Raw genomic sequence first — 27996 nt, forward strand, 5'->3', positions numbered from 1 at the left:
CAGGACAGGCCATGTGGCTACTCTTGGCGGCAAGGTGAGCTGGGAAGCTAGATATCCCGCAAAGAACAGAGGGGCCTGAATGGCTTCAACCAGTCATGATTCGTGCTCTGGAGTTTCCACGTTGCCCCCCTCACACATGATTGAGACCAGCTGCTAACAGCATCTGCCATAGGGTGGGAGGTGGGCTTTGGTCTGACTCACACGGTCTCCTCCTGGATGTGAAAAATGGCAGGCGGCTCCCTCGTGGCTTCGGCGCTGTGGAAACCACTGCTGGTTCCAGCTGAGCCTGCTGTTCTTTGCTCATACATTCCCAAGAAGATGATTATGCAGAACAGCGAGAGCTTTCTTATTTCCCCGAATATTCTCAAGAAAGAAGGCTGCGTTAATAATTTGTTTTCTTGGTATGGGCCATTCGGGTGCAAAACGATATTCCAGTCATAGCACGATACTTCCCGTCCTCATTTATATTCACTGTTGGTTTAATTATGTTTTTCAGTCAGAATACTTATTAATTTTATAGACCTACCTGAAAATTAAATTGGATAAATTCCTTTTGCTTGGTACCTTGAAAAATGTGGTTTTTTTCCAAGCTGCTGCTGGAGCCCACTTTGGCCCTGTGCAATTTTGTTCCTCTTTAAGTTCATTTGCAAATAACACTGTGTCGGTTTAAAGGGTATTCATCATTTCTGAGTAGGAGAAACACCGCAAAATGCAGTCCAATTCAACACAAAGTAGGAGGACAATGGAGAAAATTGTCAAATATTTTATTTTCTCATTAGGGGGGGTGGGAAGGCCACTGAGTGAGACATAAAATTTCCCTTTGGATTCAATGAATCTGACTTGCTTATGGGGAGAACTCTGTGTTGTACTGAAAAGAAACAGTAAGCCACAAAGGGTAAAAAGCACAGGGAGGAGGGCCTTCCCCACTGATCAGGGCTAAAGGGGCAAATCAGGAAGACAGCAGGTGATGTGCCTACTTGTGAAACATCGACCAAACTCCCTGTGTCTCAGGCGCCGTGATGCTGGAAATACGATTAAGACATGTTACCTACTTTTCACAGGGTAGACAGATATTAATTAATAAATGATAACAAACCCTGGTAAGTGTTACGACACACAAAAGCAAGGGGCACTGTGAGAGGCCGGAGCAGGGTCTCACACCCTACACCGAGGGCAGGAAATACCATGCTTTGTGTGTCCTAACTGGCTGTCCCAGTCCAGTGCCTGGCACAGAGAGGCTCACAAGTTACTTGTTGAGGTGAACTGGATCAAAATGAATGGGGCCTCATGCCATGTAATAGTCAAGGTAGTACGAGCTGTTTTGACAGATCAACACCCAAATCTCAATGGCTATCACACAATGGAAGTGTGTGTGTGTGTGTATGTGTGTGTGTGTGTGTGTGTATCACCAGTCTACTAACTGCAGGTGTTAGGACTTCTCAGCCTCCATAACTGCATGAGCTAATTCCTTAAAATAAATAAATAAATAAATAAACATATATATATATATATATATATATATATATGTATGTATGGTGTTCAAATCTACAAAGTTGGGAGTTACAAAGGATGAGTAAGTCCTTGAGATCTAATGCACAGCAGGGGGACTACAGTGAACAATTCCGAATTGTACACCTGACGTTGCTAGTAGAGTATATCTTAGTCGTTCTCACATATACACACAGAGAACCCCAAACCCAAATAAAACCATGGGAGGCGATGCATGATATGGTAATTAGCATGACTGCAGGGACTGTTTCACAATGTATATCAAATCATCGCATGGGACAACTTCGATATATACAATTTGTATTTGTCGATCATACGTCAGTAAAGCTGGGAAAAGGAATACTTCTTAAAAAAAAAAAAAAAATCAAAGGCACCAGTACCCTAGGTTCTAATCCTGGCTGGGCCTCTAATTCGCTGAGTGACCCTGTCCAAGTCCAAAATGCTATTGGACCTCAATATTCTCAGTGTAAAATTAGGAAATTGAATCACATGGTCTCGCCGTGCTTCCAGAGCTCTGCAAATCTATGACTCTCAAGGTGTTTGTGAATTTTCCCAGTTTCCTGAAGCTGTGTGGGTGAGTCCCGGCTACAGGAGAAAGGAAATCAGGTGAATTCTTTGTGATGGCACTTGAGAGACTGCACAAATTCTGAGTTGCCAGCCTGGCTCCACTGACTTTGGGCAATTTACATAATCTCCTTGTGTCTCAGTGTCCCTTAGCCATGAAATAACAGCACCAGTCAGATAGGAATAGTGTCTCCCTCTTAGAGTGGGTTGTAATAATTAAATGAGAGAACATTCATTACATGCTTACAACAGTGTCTAGCACATAGGAAAGGGCCCAATACATGCGGGCTATTAATGCTGCTATTATTACTATCATCATTATTTTGTTGTTGTTGTTTAGAAATCTTAATGGCTGTCTCTTCGCTTTGTAGTCCATTTTTTGGGTCTTGTTTCCCCTATTTTATACATTCCCTAAATGGGAGAAGGGCATCATGCATGGTAGGTGATAGGGAGTAAAATAAAATATAAGAGTAGGTTTCTAGATACTTTGGAAATATTAGCCATAACGGGGAAAGGAGGCATAACCAAAATCTGGAATTAAAAATACAAGGGTGCCATTTCTATAACATTCGTAAAATGTCAAAGTTATAGTGATGGGGAAAATCAGTGGTTGCAGGCGAACATGGTTGGGAGTGTGGGACGATAAAGGGGTAGCATGAGGGGATTTCTTTGTGGGGATGGAGCAGTTCTCTGCCCTGATTGGGATGGTTCCATGTATCTGTTCATTTGATGGAATTCCACAGTTCTACACACACACATACACAATTGAATGCATGTAAAAATGGACGAAATCCAAATAAGGTCTGTAGTTTCATTAATAGTATAGTACCAGACTTAGTTTCCTCATTGTGCTGGTGCGCTATGGTTTCATAAGATGTTACCATTGAAGAAAGCTGGCGGGGACGATCTGCAGGAACCCTCTTTATCCTTTTGCAACTTTTCGTGAGTTCAGAAATTATTTCCAATTAAAAAGTTGAAAAAATTACCATAGCAGTAGGGAAATAATAACTATCCATTTAATAAGTGATTATAAAATATAATAGAAAGCAAAAAAGACTTGTCCGGTACCTTGAATCGCAGAATCAGAATAGGATAGGCCACAACTGAAAGAGAGCCAACCACCTTAGGTTATCATGGAGGAGCGCTGGACTTTACCGGCATAGACGTGGCCGGGATGCCAAAGTACCCCAGTACGGCCAGGAAAGAAGGAAGCCTGAGCAGGAGCAGCCCCGTGGGTCCCTCCCTGGAGGCAAGCATGGGTGGGATCAGAAGAGGAAGCTGGGAGGAGAGGTGTCAGATGTTATGGAAGCAGGTAAGCCAGGATGGCTGCTGGAGAAGACCAGACCCTGGGGGACTCTCCCACAACGCCCACCAGGCTACGTGCCCCTTCTGTGCTTGATCACCCCCTCCCCACAGGCTGGCACCTTTGAAGGGCTAGTTTCAGATGGGGATACGGAGGGGCAAACCTCTGTGGAGGAGGAGACAAGGGTGAGGATGAGGATGGTAAGGTTGGCCTGGCATGCTTCTGGGCACCTGGCATAGGCTGACTCCGTCAATCCTTGTGACCCAGCCTAGGAGGGAGGCATGATAATAATTACCCACTTTACAAACAAGGCAACTGAGGCTTGGAGAGGTGAAACAAATGGCCCAAGGTCACAGTGTAGAGTTGAGACTGCTGGGTTGTACTCTCTTTAGGTTCGGATCTCTTTTCTTCCTCGTTGCATATGACTGCCAGGGAGGAAGGGCGATTGCCATGATGCCAAGCCTACATGAAACCTTGATGGCTATCGCTCTGCTTCTTAATCTTTTTTTTTTTTCTTTTCCCACCCTGCTCCCCTAACTATTTTGTACATTCCTTAAAAGAGACGAGGGTATCATGGTATGTGGCAGAGCACAAAATAAAGGAAAATATAATATGATGTAATAATATTAATATAATAGTTATATTACTTTATATGTTAATATTATGTCATAATATAGAAATGGACTGAAGGATACTTTGAAAATAGGTAGATATAAATGGGAAAAGAGGTATAACCAAACACTGGAGTCAAAAATACAAAGGTACCATTTATGTAATAATCTAAAAATGTCAGACTTAGAAAATGGATGGATCAGTGGCTTCGAGGGACACAGGCTGAGGGAAGCAGATATGAGTTCACAGTATGACCCCAGGGTCAATTTTTCTGGAAGAAGAAAGGGATCTCACCACTAACTCTTTGTCACCCAACAGCGTCTAACTGTGTTGGGTACCCAGGCCATATTCATAAGCACTGGTTAAAAAACAAAAACAAAAACAAAGGAAAACGAGCAACTTTAAGTCCCCTCACAAAAAAGTTACTAAAAAACAATACAGACTTAAAAAAAAAAAAAAGAAACAATACAGACAACAAAAATGAAAAAAATAATAGCAATCCAAGCCTCTCGCAGAAGTTCATAAAAATTCTGAAGTGCATCAAGACGGAGAGGATTTTCAATTTATAAATGAGACATTCAAAGGCAGACAGGGCCCCGAAGCGCGCGCGCACACCACAACGCGGCATTGTGGCGGAAGGGAGGAAAACTGTCTGCCGGATCACAGTGCATTTCTAATTGAAGAGTTTGAGAATGCAAATGAAAATGAATCAGCGCCAACAGGGATGCCTAAAAGACATAAGTGAGAATTACGGCAATTAAGAATGTTGTCTCAAAGGAAATTAGACTGGTCCATTAATTACAATGCCTTAAAGGGAAAGAGGTCCCAATGAAATGCAATAAATTAAAATATCAAAAAAGAAATTAGTAAGAAGAGAAGGTGGAAGTGCCAACAGAAGCTAATCTCAGAGGTAGTGATGGGGACAGAGAAGGGAGTAAAAATACTCAGAGTGACTATGGACAATGCAGAGCAGGTCCCCTGAGGATTAATTCTCCTCCTACTCCTTGCTCTCCCCCCCCTTCCTTTCCTTTCCATTCCTTCCTTCCTGCCCTTCCACCCATCTTCCTTTCTTCCTAGCCTCACCTCCCTGACCTTTGCCCTTTGGATCAGCTGCCCTGCTCAACAATGTGAGTACTCGCCAGGCTATCCCAAGGGATGCGGTTCCTGATCCAATGACACTCTAATGCCCCTGCTTTAAGTTCTCAAAAATTATTTGTATTTCCTTGTCTCCTCAGCTTGGTAATGAAAAGCTTGAGCTTCTGTTCTTGGTACTGATGCTAATTGATATCGGTATTTTTCATATTGATCCAGACCCTCCGGGCGCGCCATCCCCTCTTACGCTGGTGTTCCCACTCTAACTCCACACTGTGCCCATCACATCGACTTTCCTCTCCACTCGCCAGAACCCCTCCCCTTTGCCTCACATGGCAATTATGAGTCCTAGTAATCTCCAAATTCCTCAATCCCTGACTAGGTCCCTATAAAACACTCTCAGGTCTCCCCATGATAGGGACTGTTGCTTTCTTGAATGAAAGTCATTCATGCTTTTGTTCTCAACACTTATCATGCTTCTGCTCATGCGTTTTTCCTAAATACTCATCACCCACATGATTTACCTCACATGTCTCTAAAAAATTGCATTATTCTTAATTTAAACATTTTAACTTCATCAGGAGCAATAATGCCTGAAATCAGGGCTTTTCTATAGTAGTTTGATGCATTTTTCTTATAAATATCAACATAAATGCACAACTACACACATTAAAATATCCATCCAGGTGCCTCTTAAATGAGCTTGTCCCTCTTCGGCAGTGGCACTCCCTGTGCAGGTAACATTCCACAGTGAGAAAGCACAGACTCTGGATTAATTACAATCTGATTTGGCTTCACCACTTGCTGTAGGAACTGGGGTAAATATATTATCCCCAGGGCCTCACTTTTTCCATCTGTGCATTGGCTGCAACTGTATCTATCTTTCTAAGGATTGCTTTGAGGACTTGATGCATGCGTTAGGACACATGCTTATTTCCTTTTTCCATGATTGCAGCTCTCATCTCACCCCAACCCAGTGGCTTCAATTCTTTGAGAGCCATGGATAAATTTGAACACATTTTTTTAAAGATGTTATTTATTTATTTGACAGACAGAGAACACAAGTAGGCAGAGAGGTAGGCAGAGAGAGAAGGGGAAACAGGCTCCCTGCTGAGCAGAGAGCCCGATGCGGGGCTCCATCCCAGGACCCTGAGATCATGATCTGAGCCAAAAGCAGAGGCTTTAACCCAATGAGCCACCCAGGCGCCCCAAATTTCAACACATTTTTAATTACGATTACTGATCAGATGTCTCTCCCCATACACGTTTATTTAAATGTTGGAATAAAAAAGGTGAAGGCATCTGACTTTCTTTCAAAGTGGAACATAAGCTCCTTGATAAATGGACAATATTTCATAATTTCTTAGCATCACCATGATGCTTGCCTGGTGCCAAGCATATGGTGGTGTTCCATTGGTACCTGCTGACCTGCTTGATTGATCCCTCATCCTGGCCAGAGATCTGAGCACTGCCAAGGTGGGGCTCTGCTGGAGGTGTGGCAGTGAGGCCAGTCCACTCACATGGTACACGGAAGAGTCCTGGCTCTAAAACAGGACCATAAGCAGGTCCCCGGCTCTCTCTAAGGCTTGCCAACGCTTCTACCATTTCCCATCTGTGTTTCTATTTTTCCTGTGAGAGTAGCTTTATTGATCTCATTAATTCTCTTTTCCATCTTTGGCATGGCAAGGTGATATTATCTACGCTTTAATGCCTCCTGTGTTTTGCAAATTATAGGATTATTATGGATAGAATGACAAGAAACACTGTTTTCACCAAATCAGGGCCAAAGCCACGAACTGTCCTTCATTTAAATGGCAGGGTATAATCTGTCCTGGGTGGGGGGGTCTGCCTGCCCAGACCTGAGGGCTGCAAACACAGAATTTTCTCTCAGCTCAGATATTTCCATGTGAAGCAAAGCAAAGATTCCTTCACTTGAACATTTTTATTTTTGAGTTCCTGAAGGCAGTTACAGACTTCCTAATAAAGGGATTTTTTTTTCTTTTGCAGCAATTACTTTTCACTACTTTTTTCTTCTTTTGATTGAAAAGTAGTTTGAGGAAGTCTTTTTTTTTTTTAAGATTTTTTATTTATTTATTTGACAGACAGAGATCACAAGTAGGCAGAGAGGCAGGCAGAGAGAGAGGAGGAAGCAGGCTCTCCACAGAGCAGAAAGCCCAACATGGGGCTTGATCCCAGGACCCCGGGATCATGACCTGAGCCGAAGGCAGAGGCTTTAACCCACTGAGCCACCCAGGCGTCCCAGTTTGAAGAAGTCTTAAATGGAATTATCTGAGGGATGCTGGAACTCAAGATTTAGAGTTCAATAAGTACTTTATACAAACAAAAACAGAAACAAAAACAAACCAAAAAGCAAAAAACAAAAAACCCACAACTCTCTATTGCTCTGCTGTAAAGACAAGAAAAAGTCTCTCTTATGCAAGTTCTTTTAGTTCGATAACTAATTAAAATCACAACCACCACCAACAAAAAAGTTTCTCCTGATCTTATCTGATACTTAGAACTCTTTGCAAGAGGAAAATAAAGAAATGGAAAATAAGTGGCTTCTCCATAGACTGTGAGTTTCCCAGAACAGTGGCTTCTGTATCTGTCAGGATGTCCTAAGAACTTAGGGTTATCTAGAACAGAGGGGGCACCTAATAAATGTTGATTGTGGAACAAAATGAACAAATGTTTTTGTCCTTTAACATTTTTTTCTTCAAGCGTAATAATGTATATACACTTAAACGAACACACATCCTAAGGGTACCATCAGATGAATTTTTACAAACTGAAATTCACCAGCATTGCTAGAACCCAGAGCAAGAAACAGCAATCGTGTAACTGCAGTATTCTCTCTCACGTCCCTCTCCAACTGTTACCCCCCAAATATAGCCAGCATATTGGCTAATGTTTTGCCTTCTTTGAACCACAGCATGTCTTTTTTGTGACTGCCTTCTTTTGTTCAACGTTACGGTTCTGAAACTCATTTAGGTTGAGACATGTAGGTGCAAGCTGTTCAACTTGCAACGACATGTCTCATGTTTGTGGGCTCCCCCTCACCTTCCTGAATTGAAGTTCTAATCCTCAGGGTGATGGTACCTGGAGGTGAGGTTTGGGGGAAGTAATTAGGGTTGTTAGGTAATGAGGGTGGGATCTTCACGATGGGATTAATGTCTTAGAGGAAGAGGAAGGGACAAGATCTCTCTCTTCCTCTCTCTCCTCATGCATGCACAAGGGAAGGCCACATGAAGACGTAAGAAGACAGCCATCTGCAAACCAGACAGAGGGCCTTCACCAGACACCAAATCTACCGACACCTTGATCTTGGACTTCTCAGCCTCCAGAATTGTGAGAAATAAATGGTTTTTGTTTAAGTCACCCAATTGATGGTATTTTCTTATAGCTGCCCAAACTGACTAAGACAATGGTTATCGATCACAACAGACTCACCTATCCTACTGTTGCGCATTTGACAGCTTCCAGTTTAGAGTTATCATGAGCTGTACTCCTTCAAGTCATCTCATATGTGTGTTTTTCTGTTGCCAGAACAGAAATGCTGGGTCATAAGGTATGTATGTTTCCAACCTTGGTAGAAATTGCCAAACTTTTTTTTCAAAGTGCTCGCACCAACCAACACTCCCAGCAACAGTGTATGTGCGTTCCAGTTGCCCCATACCCTTCCCAGCGCTTGATGTTGTCAGTCTTTTTCATTTTAGTCATTCTGGTGGATGTATAGTGGGATCTCACTGTGTTAGTAAGTGTGTGTGTAGGTGTGTGCTTGTTCCTTTTTATTTTGAAATAATGAAAGCGTTGCATGCGGGTGTAAGAGAGACACAAAAGAGATCCCACATGCCCTTCACTCAGTTTTCTCCAACTGTAACATCTTGCCTAACTATAGGACAATAACATGACCAGGAGATGGACACTGATACAACCCACTACTCTGTCAGATTTCACTAGCTTTATGTGCACTCATTTGCGTGTGTGTATTACCCAGTTTCATGTAATTTTCCCACATGAGTAGCTCCAATGACCACCACCAGGCAGGATACAGACAGTCTTATCATAAGAACCTCTCCTGCTACCCTTTATACCCACTGCTTCCTTCCTCCCTTCCCCGCACTCTCATCTCTGCACCCACTAATCTGGACTCCACCTCTACAGTTTTGCCATTTCAAGAATGTTCTATACATGGAAACATACAGTATATAACACTTTTTTTTTCTGGACTCAGCATAATTTTCTTATGATCCATTCAAGTTGTTGCATGTATCAGAGCCATCCATTTTAACTGCCAAGTAGCATTCCACAAACGAAAGCACCCAACCCCAAGCCATCATTTCTAGTGGTTTAACTGATTCCTACTCAAGGGATAAAATAGATTTTCACATGTCCTTTCATTTGTTTATGAACTCAACCAACATTTATTAAGTACCAACTGCATACCAAGCATTGTGCTGGATCTTGGGCATATAAGAGACATAACAGGGCTCTCTGTCTTATAAGGATGTTCCTAGTGTCTAAGTTGGGAGACAGACTTATAAATTATTTTTTTAAAGATTTATTTATTTATTTATTTGACAGAGAGATCACAAGTAGGCAGAGAGGAAGGCAGAGAGAGAGGGGGAAGCAGGCTCCCCACAGAGCAGAGAGCCCGATGTGGGGCTCGATCCCAGGACCCTGGGATCATGACCTGAGCCGAAGGCAGAGGCTTTAACCCACTGAGCCACCCAGGCGCCCCCAGACTTATAAATTTAATAAGACAATGCAGCATTACAGATACCAAGACAGTTATATATCTAGATCTAGATCTAGATCTAGATCTCTATCTATATAGATATATAGATAGAGATATAGATATATCTAGATCTAGATCTATATAGATATATAGATAGATATATAGATCTAGATCTAGATCTAGATCTAGATCTAGATCTAGATATATATCTCAGTCAGGAATAAAGAAGAAAATGTTTGACTATATGAGGATGGGGTATGGAAGATGAGTCCAAGAGATACTCTGTGGGGGCAGATGCATAATCCAAGTCTTGGAAGATGAATGGTTTGTCTGATGGCTGTGAATGAAAAAGGAAGCATGAGAAATGGGTTTTCAGAGCAGAAAGAACAGTTTGGGTACAAAAGGGAGGTGGGAAGTAGTCTATACTCAATGCAGAACTCAGCACACCATGGCCAGCTACGTGGATGGGGCTGCTGAAGACATGGAGTTGGGGAACACCACCGTCCTTCAGGAGCACATGTACTTACTTCTGAAAGTCACAAGCTGCTAACCCAGACGCCACCAGCAGGATCATACTAAAATGCCCTAGGTCTCATGGACTCCAACCACCTTGACTTTGCAGTTCCCCAAGGATCCCTGCACTAGACACGGCCAAGGACAATCACTCAAGTCAAACACCTTTCATACCCTTCTCAGGAGTGTTTACCTCTCAGTTGAGCCTAACAACATGTAACACACACACACGTTCATTCACCTACTTTGATGTTCAACATAAGCCTCTTTCTTGCCCTTTGGTCTGAAATGGAAATGAGGGGAGTTGCCTAAGTAATAGTAATGTCAGTATTTATGTCTGCTCTGTGCCTTTCATATATTCCCTCCTCACCATAGCCTCCACTCTAAGGTAGACACTACTGTCACACCCAATTTTTAGATAAGGAAACTGAGGCAAAATGAGATGAGGTGACTTGCTCAAGGTTACAGAGCTTACAGGCAGCAGGTGCAGTAATCACACGACGATTCTCCAGAGTCCACGCACTGGTTGGTGGCTGTGGACTCATGGGGAGGAGGTGATTGGTGGACTCATGGGGATGAGGAGCATGGGAGCTTTTCCTGAGACCTGAGAGATCTCTAGAACACTGGGTTCAGCCAAGGTGAAGGCAACCCACATGACAGGAGGTCCAGAGGTCATGTTCCTACTATATCAAGGCAAGCTCAGTCCTCCTTTTAAGAAGTTAGTAGGGTGAGATCAGGGTTCCCGTTAGTCTCCTTGACATCTAAACCAACACACTCAAACTAAGCCTTATGTTATCATAGCCCACAAACATTTCCTAATTTAATTGTCTAAAGAGAGTCCTATTACTTGGTACACAAAGGTAACACAAAACCATACCTAAGGGACATTTTCTCTGGTGACGATGCTCCCTTCTATTTCTGGATAATGGCTCATGGGCACATACTGTTTTCCCTACCTGGATTGTTCTACCTTCTCCTCCTTGTCCTCAACCAGCTACACCATGACCTCTTTGGGATTCCAGCCCAAGTGTCAATGCCCCAGGGATATCTACCCTTGATGCCCCCACACTAGTTAGAGCGTCTGGGTACATGTTTGCAAAGTACCTTACAGTTTTCCCTCTGAGTTCTTTTGCAATTTACCATTACAAATTTATGTGATTATTCATTTAGTAAACATCTCTACTAAAATTTAAGAGTGACAGAATGAAAAATTGCTTATTTTTGCTTAGAATGTTATACCCACGGTGCAATACCTAATATATAGTAGGTACTCAATAAATGCTCACTGAGCAGAGGAATGAATGAGCAGATGGATAAATAAAAAATTGAGGGAATGAATGAATAAATGAATGAGTCACCAAAGCTTCATCACAAAAGATTTGGTGTCCTATAACAATATTAACTCCCAGCCATATCTTGGCTGCTGTTGATATCACAGGCTTCTGGTGCCACCCAAGACACAATGTTTCCAATGAAGTCATGAGGTTCCCAGGCCTCTACAAGCCCAGCCAGGCCCAGCCCAGCTTGCAAGCTGGCAAGTCTATATTTCAGTTCCTTGGTTTGATTTCCATCATCATCCCCTGCAAACGGGAGTTGCTGATTTTCTTTAATTAAGGCTGGAAGGATGGCTTCCTGAGTGGGTAATATATTTCCAGAGCTCAGCATTTCATCTGCGTGGCCTACATTTCACTCAGAAATGGGGCAGATTCATTAAAAGAATGGCCAGACGGCTTCCTCTTTGGTTGCTTGTTTGCCTACATTTAATGAATGAATAAATAACATGCCTATTCATTACCAACTTTTGAGTGGAAATAATTGCTGGGCTCCCTCGTTTGCCTCGAATAATGTTCTTTGCATTCAGAGCGCCTTCTGCCTCGGTCACTGCAGTGTTCCCCAGTCAATGGGCCAGAGGCATCCTCCAGGGGATGCTATTCACCTCTGGCTCACCTTGGAGAGAAGCAATCACTTTTCTGGTCCTCCAGGGTCTCATTCAGTGCACTGAGAATGCTCATTTGTGGAAGGAGACCCTGGGACCCAAAGAAGTAAATGAGACTGATAGGCCCATTAATTCTCTGAGTACACTCTGGGGGCACCTGGGGTATTATAGTGTAATTACTTCTAAGAAAGTCTAAATTCCTATGTACTTTGCCAAAAAAGCATTTTACAGACAGGAAAGTACTCAGTTGTGCCATGTCTGTGAACTTGTGCCTAACTCTGGCCACAGGAAGCCTAGAGAGCCATCATGGTGACTCTTGGTTGGTAAAAGAAACAAGAGACCCTTGAAATTTTCTCATTCATCACTCAATCATTAACAATCATTTGCCAAGGGCCTATGCTGGCCATAAATTAAAGATTACTGAAACCCTCATCTCTATCCTGGATCAGTACAATTGCTGCCCAAATGGTCCCCTAGCCTCTTTCATTACCTTTGCCAGTTACATTCACTCCATGGTTGGACAGTAGTCTTCTGAAAGCACAAATATCACCACAACACTCCCCTGCAAGAATCCAAGGGTTTCCCATTGACTACAGGATTCAGTAAAGTCCTTTGCATGACCCACAGGGCCTTTCATGGGCAATTTGTCCCTTGGCTACTTCCTCAGCTTCATTTCTGCCTACCCTCTGTCCCATTTAATTACCTGCCTTCCAGATGAAGCTACATGCCATTCCCAGAATATATTACATGTTTTCTACCTCTGTGCCTCTGCCTACACATTTTTCTCCCCTCCTTCCCTGTGACCACTGTACATTCTCTGAGATGCTAGATCAGAGAACACCAATTCAAATCCCTAGAGAGGTCATCCAGGTTATGTAACTTTATGCTGGGGGCCATGAATAATGTAATAGGGAGTGGTGGGGCTTGGGACAAACTGGAATGCATGCCCTCTCTAAAAAGAGCAGCCAGCACTCAGCAATACCTAACTGTTGCCATGAGGGGACGTGAACCTGGTATTTTCAGATCCACTACTTTTAAAGAGAAGTTGGAAATCTGCATTTTTTTTTTTTTATCTGAAATCTTCCAGTTTTTAGATGTGGCAAACATATTCTTTTTCAATTTAATTTTCAAAGTGTTGGGACCTGGGCTCTTAAGGGCAGTTCACAGCTGCTAATTCTTAACTCCTACCCAAAATGGACTCTTCTTTGTCTTGGAAAGGTTAGCAACATGGCACCTCCTCAGCGAACTCAATCCTCCTTTGCGTGCACATCATAGCCTGTAGCTCGGCTGACAGCTTCAGGGACCAATCTCTGTGTCTCTGTAGGTTAGCACAGAGCATGGCATTTAGTGAATGCTCAGTAAATGTGGGATAGATAAACACGCACACAAGCGGTTGAATGGACAAATGAACAGACAGAACTTTTTTTCCAGCTGTAAGCTTATAAATCACACCTCCTTCAGAAAGAACAAGTGATGCTGTCATAGCTTTCTTAATGGTCAGGAAGAGAAGCTGTATTTATCCAGCCTTCAACCTTGGTCATAAGAGGAGTTGGCACTCATGTGAAAAGCATTTTGAGAAAGGACACTCAGTCCCATTGCCTAAAAATATCCACCACCCCACTGGATCTGAAATTCCCACCATTAGCACCTTTAGTGGACTGCATCACTAAAGGATGCCTTGGAGGTATCCCTGGGGCTCTCTCTCTTACCTGGCAGGAAATATAAGGAGTATTGTCTGTTCTGCAAAGTTAATCTAAGAATAACCTGGGTTCTTTTCCCATTTATGATATCAACTTGCTGTGTGCTCTCAGGCAACTTACTTCCTTTCTTAGGACCCCAGAGGTCCCCATCATTCTTGACATTTGATGTGACATGAAATTAGGTATAACTGCTGTCTTTGACCATGTCAGAAACTCAAGTGGAGATGGCCTGGGTATGCAATTTAGCAAACTGGAAGCCCCTGCTCTTCTGAAGAAGAGAGCCACTGTGCAACCCCAGGAGACTACTGCCAGGTGGGGCTATCAGCCCAGAGTTAACTGATTCGTTAAAGAGAAGCCAGAAATCCATGATTTTACATAAAGCAAACCAACTGTTTAGATGGTGGCAACTACACCACTTAAGTAAACCAACAAACCCAAACAGTCTTGTCAAAACAAAACAGTGATGTTGATGATATCGGATCCACCTCTGAACCAGCTCCTTTGAGGAGGGGAATGAAAGCTGACTGGCTAACCCTGCACTGCAAGTCCACCTCTCTTGAGATGATTCCTTAAGTCAAAATCAGAAAAAAAAAAAAATTGGACAAAAGCTACAGATACCTGCTCTAAGGCACAAACTGAAAAGATAAACATCACCTGGGCTCCCCACTGTTCTTTTTTTCCTAGTGCCAAGCATTGTTTAGCTTGAAATTGTTTGATGTGAAAAAACCCATATGCCTATTACAAGCAGATCTCTCCTTACCTAAATCTCAGGATTTCTGCAGCCTGTTCTCAAGAAGGAGACAGTCTTCAATGATCTGTGTATTCCCACCTCCAGGTCCTGCCATCCACAGAACCATTCTGCACAAGGAGACCCTGGTTCATTTCTAAGTAATTCTGACTTCTCAGGGACTGGCTTTTGTTTATTTTCTCCTGTCCAAAGCATACATATTTCATTCCAGCAGCTTTTCCACATCAGCAAAATCTGTGGCACCAGCACCAGATTCCTCTCGTGCCCCGGCTCCTTCCTGATTAACTCTATTTAGATAATTTATTTTGGTTGCCTGTTTGCCATTTGGGAGATCGATACAAATTTAAATGAGAAGCAAAGAGTATTTGCAGGCACCTCAAGTGTTGATCAAACACAGAGCGGGCTGTTGAGGTTCTGCCTTGGAGATGAGCTCTCTAGGGATTGTCTGGATCGCATCTTCTGAAAAAAGATGAGAGACAGAAAGGGAGGGAGAGAAGGAAGGAGGCAAGGGAAGAGAAACTGGGCAGTGAAGAAAAAGGAAAAAGAAAAGAAAAAGCGGCCAAACCTGTTTCCCAGCTTTCTAGTTGGGTTGACAAATGCCAAATGCCTTTAGCCTTTGGCTAGACTTTTGTACAGATAATCTGCATGCTGAAACCTGCCCCACATTTTTGCTTATATTGGTTCCCAGGTAAAGCAGAAAGACATTGCCAGCTCATCTGGGCACAAGTTTTGAGCCGTCATTGCACATTTCAAGCAGCAGTGACTGCAGAATGTGAACTCTTTTGGGGTGCTAGTGCCCTTCCTACCAGGTCGCTGTGTACTCCAGAATCTGGTTTGATTTCATAGGTGCTCTTCCCAGTAGTGACTGGGCTGGAGCCTTCCAGAACCAGACCAAATCCTGTGCATTTGGGGGGACAGGAGATGGAGTATCCTTCTGTCCAGACGCAGTGGCCTCCTTTCTATTAGTTCCCTAGACACTGCCTACTTTCTTAAGAGAAGCAGACGGTTGGAAAAGGCATTTTTCCAAGGAGATCCCAGCCCAAGTCTTGGCCATGTGGCCACACATGTGGCCAATCGGAGGAGCGAGAGATCAGGCGTCACGGTTGGACTCTGCCTTTCTGAGGTTCTGCTCAGCCCTGTGATTCTGTACTCAGTCCTGACTGTGCCATCTTGATCCACAGGGAAGGTTGTGGTTAATTTAATCAACGGAACTGTATATTTGGCTCTCCGTCTGGAGGAAAATACAGATTCACACATTAGATCAGATATAGAAATCAATTCTGAATAGACTGAATATGTAAATGTATAAAAGAAATAAGAAGGAAAGAGACTATATGTATAAACTCGGAGTGGGGGAGACCTGAAGCTAGACAGGAAGTCCGGAAGCTGTACAATAAATGACAAGCTGGTTTAAAAAAATTTTTTTTTAAACCTCTTCAACCAAAGACAACATGAAAACAAAGACAGTGATAACTGGGATGAAACTTCTGCAATACACATGACTGACAAAGGGGTTAATATTCCAAATAGCTGAAGGGCTCTTAGATAAGAAGGAAGATAACCAAGTTTGGAATTGGGCAAAACACACGCATAGGAACAGGTAATTTGTGAACAGGAGGCCATTCAACATATGAACACTGCTCAACCCCTCTGATGATAAGGAAAGTGTCAATTAAGGCAACCATGTGGTACCCTTCTTCTTCCATCTGTGGCACCAGATTAAAAAGACAGATAAACTCTGCTGCTGGTAAGGGTGTGGGAAAATGGCAATTACATATACAGCCAGGTGGAATGGCATATACTGTTTTTAACAATGTAATCCTAGCAGTATTTATTAAAATAAAAAATATCCTCACCATTAGGGCCAGCAATCCTCTTTTGGGGGGGTTGCATATTCCATAAACAAAAGCTGTACAGAAGCTTATTTGCACAAGGACACAAGTGTGCATTATAGCATTTTTTGGAATGTCCCCCTACAAGGAAAAGAAAAGAAAAATGGGAGACAGAAAGAGGGAGCGAGACAGGGAATGAGGAATAGTCTGGATGTCTACAGAAGGAAAAAGGGTTAATAAAACCTGGTAAACTGTACAAGATAATATGATGTAGTCATTTAAAGGAATGAGTCAGATCTCTGACAGAAAGTGCAGGTAACAGATTTATTTAGCTTAGTTGGTGATACTGAAGGTGGGGGTTTGGAGCCAGGCCACTTGGATTTGATTCAGCATTTATGAGCTTGCAAGTTAAGTAACTTTGCTTTGCCTGTTTCCTCATCTGCTGGCTGAGAAAACTAGTGGGGACATTAGAAGAGTTGATCACGTAAACTGCTTAGAACCATGCCTGGTAACTAGTGAACTTTTAAAAACTGTTAGCTATTATTATTTTTAATGTATGATTCCACTTTAGGTGAAGCAATTAAAAAAAAAAACAAAAAATCACCCATAGATGTACTTGTCCGTAGTGTTTGAATGAGAAAATAAAGTGCAGGGGAGGTGGGCATATAACAGAGGAAGGAAAGGTGGGATTTGAAGGGGGTAGACTGATCATTTCTTTCTTTCTTTTTTTTTTTTCCCCAAAGATTTTATTTATTTATTTATTTAGACAGAAAGAGAGTGTGAGCAGGGGGAGGGGCATAGGGGGAGAGAGAGAGAGAGAGAATCTCAAGCAGAGTCCACACTGAGCTTGGAGCCCAACACTGGGCTTGATTTCATCACCCTGAGATCATGACCTGAGCCAAAATCAAAAGACAGACCTTTAACCAACTGAGCCACCCAGGCGCCCCGAGATTGATCATTTCATCATTATGTTCTTGCCACGGAAATATTACAACCAATATGGATGATATTCAGCACTTAGGCAACCTTTGGGCTACAGCAGTTGTTAAAATATGGAAGTATTTCTGTACCAGTTGGGAAAGGATGTCCCCTACCATTCTGACCATCCTGTGCCCGCCCTTCCCTAGGGTCTCCCCTCCTGCCAGCTCTCCACCCCCACCCCCCCCATCCAGAGGTACAGGGTTAGTGCTCTGGTTGTCCAGGGGATCTTCAGATCTGCTCCAGTCTTGGGCTTAGATCACTTGTCTATCACAGCTGTGTATTTCCAGTATCATCCCTACAGATAGCAATGTATTACCTGTGTAATTTTACATTAAAAAAATCATTAAACTATAACATGGAATAGAGGGCAAACCTACATTTCTGCATCTTGGTGGTATTTACCAAAGCCAAGACTGACTTGTGTGATTTGCAAACTGCCACCTTCTCCTCCACCCGTCTCTCACCAAGAATGATATTCAAATTACTCTCTACCTGAAGCTAGCATCATAAATAACTGAACCTCAGAAAGAATATTAAAGACTTACCAAAACCCCCCACCTTAAATAGTACCTACACAGGCTTTTACTGCAACCTACAGGGTGTCTTCCGTAAATTCACTGCTCAAACTCTCTTGAGCCCCAGAAGTCTTTTAGAATAATACCAGGAAATGAATACCTACCTGGTAATGCATTATAATTTCTAGGTCTGGCTGTGGATGGAAGCCAAGCCCAGGTTTGTACAAGTTGGAAAAGAATAAAATGTCCCTGCCTGCAAATAAATAGCAGTGCCAATAACAGATTATAATGTATTACATCCCCAGAAGCCTGGGAGGAGAGAACGGAGCAAAAAGATTAGATAATTAGACTAAAAGGACAAAGCAAGCCCCTCTAAGCTGGTTCCATTATGGGAGGGGGCAACAGTGGGACACAGTGAGGAAGCTTCTGTTTAAAAGCAAGAGCAATATAATGACGGATATATATATATTGTTTCAGCATTGAAAATAGCTCCCAAGACTTCAGAGGATATTTTGATGGGACCCATTTCACAGATGTGGAAGCTGAGCTGCAGGGAAGTTAACTCTTGATCCACCGGTCTCAGACTTTGGTGAGCTGGATGTGAAAGCAGGTGCCTCTGTCACTGAAGTCCACGCTGGTCCACCAAGCGAAGCATTTCTGTCTCCAGGAGACAAAGAGGCATGGAAATGATCAGAGAGGTAGATCTCTGAGATGTTTTAAAATCAGGTTCAGTGGCCAGAGCCCAGGTGAAAAACAAGGCCATTTCCAGGTTAGATGATTTCTAGCTCATGTCAAGTCTCACTTAAGTCAGGGATAATTCGCTTGTTGATCTGGTAAGACTTGGGTCCTCTCTCCAGGAGCACACACACCCCTGCCTTGCTCAGGCCACTTCTCCCCCGCAACTCTTCACCACTGCCTGTGCAGGGAGTTTGGAGGTGAAGAGGCTGTGTTGATAGTAGGAGTCCCCACAGTGCTCCTCCAATGTTATACTGAATGAAGTAAAATGGAGGGAAGAACTAGGGGCCACCTGGTGCTCATCAGAAGAGATGTGTGATGATTACATTTACACAGGGAAGCAATTCTTCACCTGCTGAAATGGAATGCAATGCTGAGGCAAGATGTTCTGAATATGCTCCAATTTTCTGGGAGAGATTTTTTTTCTGGGGATAGATTTCCTCAAATTCTTGAAGGGATCTGTAGCCTGAAAGAGGTTAAAAACCAATCGTCATGGGGTCTCCGAATCAAACGTTAGAACATTCATCTCCATTCAGCCCTTTCAATCCACACAGACTTATTGAGATCCTATTACAGGCAAGTCATACTCAGATACAAGGACTATGATGGGGAGCCTGACGGATGCTCCCTCTTTCCTAGAGTTTGTCTTCGAGCTAGGGACACAGCCATCACATGACTCTGCTTGTGGCTCATTAATATGATGGGGGTCGGAGCTTCAATAAACAACGGCAGAGTGCAGTGAGGATATATTTCTTAGTCTAGTCTGATTAGGGATGGATTCCCCAAGGCAGTGAAATTTAAGCTGAGCTCCGAAGCATGAACAGTTGGGAGGAAGGATTAGGTTGAATAAGGAGTATTCTAAATTCTAGCTGCTCAAAGTGTGGTCTTCAGACCAACAGCATCAACATCGCCTGGGAGCTTGCTGGAAATGCAAAGTCTCGAGCTCCACCTGGGATGTAGCAAACACGAATCCGAACTTTTTAACAAGATCCCCAGTTGATTTATATTTGCATTGAGGGCTGAGAAGTGCTGCTCTGAAGAGAAGGAACAGCATCCGAGGAACTACAAGGGGATCAGGTGTTCCTGGGACTTACAGAGAGAGAGGTGGTGGTGAGAGTGGAGGAAATGATGCTGGAGAGGGGGCAGACCACATCAGAGTCCTATAGCCAGGTGCAACAACAACAAAAAAAGAAATATCTGAGGGCAGATAAATGATCATGGTTCTGGCAAGATTTTCTAAAACCCTAATTTGGCAGCTTGAGCTATAGGGTTGTATATATACAGCAAGTGCTGAGGACAGCAAATGCTTGTAGTTACCCATCTCCCCTATAACATATACTGCACATCACCTCTGTGTCCTCATCTGTAAAATGGGGATAACAAATCCTCCACTGCAGGGTCCCTGGGATGGTCTAATGCCTAGATTGCTCATATATCGAATCAAATTTAATAGATGAGTTTACTTCTCATTGAGTCAACAAATGTTTGTCCTGGCCCTTCATTCTAAGCCCTGAAATGGGAGCTGAAGATGTCACAATGAACAAGAAGTGATCCATAGCCTCAGGGAGCTCAAACTCACCTTGGGGAAGCTGGGACTCCAACAGGGGATCATGATAGATTGATGAGCAGTATGACAGGGGAAGCAGAGTGGGCTGCAGGAGTGTACACAAGACAGATAGCAGAGGAAGCTCCAGGATATTCAGGAAGCTCATGCAATGCCTCATGGAGGAAGGGATGTCTAGGGTGATCTGAAGAATGAGTTGGACTCAGCTGGCCCAGGAAGAGGGAGGTGGACATGACACAGACCCTGAGAGGCATTTACAACATCCAGAACCAAGAACAGGTTAAATATTTAGAATATATAAAGAGCTCCTGTAAGTTACCAAGAAAAGACAGAAAACACAAAGGAAAGGTAAAAAAACAAAAACAAAACAAAACAAAACAAACAAACAAAAAAACACCCCATGAACAGATGATTCAGCTATGGAGAAACCTGGCTGCTCTAGGATATAGGAAGAGACCCTCACACTCTTCAGCAACTAGAGGCAGGCAAATTAAAACAATGAGATGTTACCTACCCATCAGAACAGCAAAACGTTAGACAGGTGGCAAATGCCAGGAAGCACAAAGCCAGGAACTCTCCTTTCTTCATGGTGGAAGTGTAAACCGGCAAAGCCATTTGGAAAAGCTAGCCTATTATCACCTATGTATATATCCCAGGGGTGTGCCCCCACAGATTCATAAAGGGATGAGCCCATATCACAGTTTGTTTGTAATATCAAAATGGCAACCCAGGTGTCCATTACTAGGGGACTGAATGAAATGTGATATGTATATTGCAGAACATCGTACAGCATGAGAAAGCCACAAGCTAAACATACAGAAAGAAAAATAGATAGATCTTAAAACAGGGTTGAGTGAAGAAAGCCTCAGGATGAGATTTATAACACAATGCTATTTATGTTAATTAAAAACTCCCCATCAAAATAACTCTGTATATTTTACAATATTTGCAAACATATATCAAACACGTGAGAGAAGGACATGATATTGGGAAGTAGGTCTATAAGGAAAGAAATAAATGAATAATAAGATAAGACAAGGGCCATCCATTGACCAAGTATGATGATATGACATGAGCTAGGGAATGTGATTAACTCAGTTCTAAGCTCCTAATAGTGTTTCAGGCAGAGGGAATATAAAAGTATAATTCCCAGAGGCAAAAGGAGATATGCTGTATCCTGGATATAGAGTGCAGCAGGCCTAAAACAAAGAGTGTAAGATAGGGGGTTTCAGGCAGGGACAGACCAGATCATGGAGGGTCTCCAAAGCCACACTAAATAATCACTAATTACCCCAGGATCATAGGGAGCCACTGAAGGGTTACAAGTGATACAATTTCATTTCTAATCTTATCTCAAACTCAAGTAATGAGGGAACAAGGCCTTTATTTGTATTCATGTGGTTTATCTATCAGGTGTTAATGAAACAGGCTTCAGGCATCTAAGCACCCAAATCATGGGCTTCTATTTTTCCTACTTTTTCCTCCATAAGTTCATTTTTTAAATAAATTTTTAAAGTTTTTTTATAAACATATAATGTATTATTAGCCCCAGGGGTACAGGTCTGTGAATCACCAGGTTTACACACTTCACAGCACTCACCATAGCACATACCCTCCCCAATGTCCATAATCCCACCACCCTCTCCCAACCCCCCTTCCCCCAGTTACCCTCAGTTTGTCTTTTGAGATTAAGAGTCTCTTATGGTTTGTCTCCCTCCCGATCCCATTTTGTTTCATTTATTCTTTTCCTACTCCCCAAACCCTCCATGTTGCATCTCCAATTCCTTATATCAGGGAGATCATATGATAGTTGTCTTTCTTCGATTGACTTATTTCGCTAAGCATAATACCCTCTAGTTCCATCCACGTTGTCGGAAATGGCAGGATTTCATTTCTTTTGATGGCTGCATAGTATTCCATTGTGTATATATACCACATCTTCTTTATCCATTCATCTGTTGATGGACATCTAGGTTCTTTCCATAGTTTGGCTATTGTGGACATTGCTGCTATAAACATTTGGGTGCACGTGCCCCTTTGGATCCCTACATTTGTATCTTTAGGGTAAATACCCAGTTGTGCGATTGCTGGGTCGTAGGGTAGCTCTATTTTCAACTTTTTGAGGAACCTCCATGCTGTTTTCCAGAGTGGCTGCACCAGCTTGCATTCCCACTCACAGTGTAGGAGGGTTCCCCTTTCTCCGCATCCTCGCCAGCATCTCATAAGTTCATTTTTTAAAATATTATATTTACTTAAGTAATTTATTTATTTATTTATTTATTATTTATTTACTTAAGTAATCTCTATACCCAACTTGGGGCTCGCACTCACATCCCCATGATCAAGAGTCACATGATCAAGAGTCACAGCTGGCTCTGACTGAGCCAGCTAGGCACCCCTATTTTTCCCACTTTTAAACCAGTTATGAGACAGTCACTGACACCTTCACCAGAAGCAACACTTAAGAGGCAACGTAGAGTCACACTGACTATGTGACCTTGAGGAAGGTCGCCGAAACTCCAAACATGAGTTGTTCTAGTTTTCTTATTAGTAACAACAACAGTGAAACAATACAAGCTCTTCCTACATTCAGTCCCTACTGGAATTAAATAGGAATTAACTATAAATCTTCATAATAGCCCTCTTCCTTCCTCCCTCCCTCCCTCCCTCCCATCCTTCCTAGAGAGCACACATAAGTGGGAGGGACAGAGGGAAAGGGAGACAGAGAGAATCTCACTCAGGTTCCACACTGATGTAGGGCTTGATCTCACACCCTGAGACCATAACCTGAGCTGAAATCAAGAGTCAGATGCACGACCTACTGAGCCACAGGCACCCCTTCACAATAACCTTATGAGATAGATATTACTTACACTTTATTTGAAGAAGAAACAAAAATGGAGACAGATGTTAAGTAACTAGCCCATGGTCATTAACAGTTAATAGAAGACAAACTAAGGTTCAAACAAACAATTCCGTTCGAAGGCTGTTTAAGAGTCTCTTCTGTGAACTATACCTCATTGTACTACAGCACTTACTTCGAAGTTTGCAGCATTGGCCACGCTATGCATATAGTTTATCTGGTATGTTGGAACCTAGAAATTTATTTATTTATTTAAAAATTTTTTTAAAAAGAATTTATTTATTTATTTGACAGAGAGAGATCACAAGTAGGCAGAGAAGCAGGCAGAGAGAGAGAGAGAGAGGATGAAGCAGGCTCCCTGCCGAGCAGAGAGCCCGATGCGGGGCTCGATCCCAGGACCCTGAATGACCTGAGCCAAAGGCAGAGGCTTAACCCACTGAGCCACCCAGGCGCCCAGAACCTAGAAATTTAAACCAAATGTCCTCTGAGCTATATTTGATCTATACATGTGTATTATTTGACTTTAACACTTAAAAACTTATTTTTGTATTAAAATTCTATATTTTGAAATCGAAAGACTTTACATAAAAATCAAGAATTCTGGTTTCTTCAAAAGTAAAAATTAACTGGTGGGACTTCATTGAAATAAAAAACTTTAAAAAAAAAGATTTTATTTATTTATTTCAGAAAAAGAGAGAGCACACGTACAAGCTGGGGAGACAGGCAGAGGGAGCGGGAGAAGCAGACTCCCCACTGAGCAGGAAGCCCAAAGTGAGACTCCATCCCAGGACCCTGAGATCACAACCTGAGCCGAAGCAGAGGCTTAACTGACTGAGCCACCCAGGTGCCCTAAAATAAAAAGCTTCTGCACAGCAAAGAAAATAATCAACAAAATTAAAAGGCAACTTTCAGAATGGGAGAAGATACTTGTAAATGACATACCTGACAAAAGGTTAGTATGCAAAATATATAAAGAATTTATAAAATTCAACACCCCAAAAGCAAATAATTTAGTTAAAAATGGGCAGAAGACACGAATAGACATTTTTCCAAAGAAGATGTACAGATGGCCAACAGACACATGAAAAGACATTCAGTATCACTCATTATCAGGGACACGCAATCACCAGCACAAGACACAACAGGTGTTGGCGAGGATGCGGAGAAAGGGGAGCCCTCATACACTACTGGTGCGAATGCAAGCTGGTGCAGCCACCCTGGAGAACAATATGGAGGTTCCTCGGAAAGTTAAAAAGACAACTGCCCTATGATGTAACAATCACACCATTAAGTATTTACCCAAAGCTTACAAAAATACTGATTTGAAGGGATACATGCCCCAGGAGGTTTATAGCACCGTTATCAACAACAGCCAAATTATGGGAAGAGCCCAAGTGTCCCCTGACTGATGAATGGGTAACGAGGACATAGTGTACAGCATTCGCAGTCATGTGGATGGAGCTAGAGAGTATTATACTCAGTGAAATAAGTCAGTCAGAGAAAGACAAATATCATATGATTTCATCCGTATGTGGAATTTAAGAAATAAAACAAATGAACATAGGGGGCAAAAAAGAGACACACCAAGAAACAGACTCTATATTTATTTATTTGACAGAGAGAGCGAGTGAGCACAAGCAGGAGGAGCAGCAGAGGGAGAAGCAGACTCCCCGCTGAGCAGGGAGCCTGATGTGGGGCTCAATCCCAGGATCCTGGGATCATGACCAGAGCCAAAGGCAGACGTTTAACTGACTGAGCCACCCAGGTGTCCCAAGAAACAGACTCTTAACTATAGAGAACAAATTGATGGTTACCAGAGAACAGGTGGGCAGGGGGATGGGTTAAATAGGTGATGAACACTGGGCGATGAATAGAAGGGCTGAATCACTATATTGTGCACTTGAAACTAATATTGCACTACATGTTAACTAGCTGGAATTTAAATAAAAACTTGGGGGAAAAAAGATGCTGTTTCTTGTGAGAAGTTATACAATTCGGGAAGACCAGTCTTCCCGAATTCTCCCATACTCTCCTAAAACAATCAGTGGGAGCCGAGTAGCAACTATGCATTTACAGAGGGCACGTGCTTTCCAATTTTCCACAGTCTCCACCACTCCCAAATGTACCATAATGCACCGCCATCATTTATTTCCTTTGCTTTAACCGCCCAGTACTAATAGATTTTGGTGTTATGACCCCAGTGGTAGGCAGAACAAATGGTCTCATCACTGGGAGAACAGGACAGTTCAGGCTTTAAAAATCCAAAGTCTGACCTATTTCAAGAAGTGACTCCAAATTAAAATCCTCCTAGAAATTTACCTCCCTAGTCTCAACTCTCATTGGTTGTTTTCCCTTTGGCCTTGATTTCCTCTTTTACAAAATGGCCAAGAGACACAATGGTAAGTACCACAGACACGTGAGCACTGGAACTGTTCCTTCAGAAGCTGAACGCTGGGCTTAGCTTTTCCAATAACTCCCTATTCATTCAAATCTAATTACAAAATGATTTTTAATCATTGTAAAATAAATTCACTCTTCACGTCTAGAAATGTTAGAGCCCTAATTTAACAGCAGCAACAACAGCAACAAAATGCCTTCTAATGGATTTGCACTAAGAAACAGAACATGCCCTGTGTTGTCAGATGTTCAATAATTTAACTGCAAATGAAGTGTGCAAAATACAATATTTGTGTCATAAACCACCCAGCTTGTCACATAATAGATTTTTGAAGAGTCACGTTTCACGACACTGAGCAATGTTATGTTGGAACAGTGGAGTAGCCAAATTGAGGTTTATAGGTTCCGTTTGCTTATGTAGAAAGGGATTGAATCTCACTCACCCAGTGGCAAGGAGCACAGAAATGCAATATTTCTCTGGATCCTGCCACTGGGAAACAGTGGCTGGAATTCATCCAGCCAACTTGATAGTGTGAGTCATATTCAACCTTCCCTGTGTTATGAGATGTGATTTGGATTACCTCTACATGTCTAGAGGGATTTTTGTGGTTCCGTTGGTGTCACAGACCGTGGTAGGCAGAATAACCATCCCCCCAAAGATGTCCATGTTTTAATCCCTGGGACTTATGAATATATTAGGTGACAAAGGGGAACCAGGGTTACAGATGGAATTAAGTTGCTAGTCAGTGGACATTAAGGCAGAGGGATTAGCTCAGATGCTCCAGATGGGCCCAGTGTAATCACATGGGTCCTTAAAAGTCAAAGAGGGAGACAGAGGGATGTAATTATGGAAGACAGACAGAGGAACGTAATCTTCCATTGCTGGCTTTGAACGGGGAACGGGGACCATGAGCCATGGTCATGGAATGAGAGCAGCCTCTAGAAGCTGGAGAAGGCCAGGAAACAGACTCCTTTCCAAAGCCTTCAGAAGGAAAGCAGCCCTATAGACACCTTGATTTTTTAGCCTGGTGAGATTTCCCTCAGACTTCTGACCTCCAGAACTGTACAATAATAAATATGGGTTAAGTCACATGACCGGAGGTAATCTGTTACAGCAGCAAGAGAAAACTAATACACCGGCATGAAAACCATGTCCACAGGAAAAATAACAGCAGACCTGACACACGGGCTTCTTTCACTCAAAATTAGGACACTAGGATACACACAAATGTTGTTACCACATTTCCTTTCAATTTTGTGGCACACATTTGTTTTGTTTCTCAAATTTCAGCATTTCTCAAATTGGGATGGATCTCACAATCGAAGAATACAGTTCATAGAGTGTTTTTTCCCCAAGCCCTTATAACAAAATGGAAAACTGTTATTAAAAAGACTATACATTTTACAATCCCCGGCACCTTAAAATCATATAAAAAGTAGTCGTTTCAAAAAGTGAGCAGGTGGAATTCAATTCCACGAGCACTGATGGAGTATCTTGTCAGTGCAAAACATGTTGCTAGGCATTGAGGTGGGCTGGACAAGGAAAGAGAGCTGCTCCTCTCTCCAAGATTTTCACAGATAAATAGGACAGTAACCTGCACATGATAAACTATACTAAAACTGAGACTGATGTTATGATTAAAGCTCCAAATACGTAAGGCTACAAAGTCAGCCCCATGCTTGGCTAGTTCACCTACAAGTTCCTTGTATCTTGACCCAGGGCCTGGCACAGAGAAGGCATACCTGGCCGCACTATGTAAGTATTTTACACGCTTAATCTTGTTTTTTTAGATGGATTATATATTGTGTTGCTATCTTAGAGCTGAAGAAACCGAAGCTTATACAGAACACTTAATTTGCCCAAAGTCACACAGCTAACAAATAGCTTAGGGAAGAATTCCTCAGCCTCAGCACTACTGAGACTCTGGGCTGAATAATTCTTTGTTGTAGGGGCGCTGCCCTGAGCATTGGAGGATGTTTACCACCATATGTGGCTTCTCACCATCAGATGGAGCACACTCCTTTCCACTTGTAACCACCAAAAATGTCTCCAGGCATTGACAAATGTCCCCTGGGGGGAAAAAGGCAAAATTATCCCCAAGTTGAGATCAACTGGCTTAGAGAAAAGGGCATTGGCATTAAATTATGTGTGGACTTGAATCTTTGATTCTCTTCCTTTAAGGAGCTGGAGCTTAATTCCTATTTTCTTGAGTATGAGGAGAACTCAGTGACTTGCTTCTAGTAAACGGAATATGGTAGATGTCATTGGGATGTACAAGATTGGTCTAAGAAGGCATTTTGGCTCCTCTTTGTTTTCTCTCTTGAATTGCTTGCTTTCGGGGAAATCACAAGAACACAAAAGCACCCCATGGAGAGGTGTACACAGTGAGGACT

The sequence above is a fragment of the Martes martes genome, assembly GCF_963455335.1.
Source record: "Martes martes genome assembly, chromosome: 18".
Taxonomy (NCBI): domain Eukaryota; kingdom Metazoa; phylum Chordata; class Mammalia; order Carnivora; family Mustelidae; genus Martes; species Martes martes.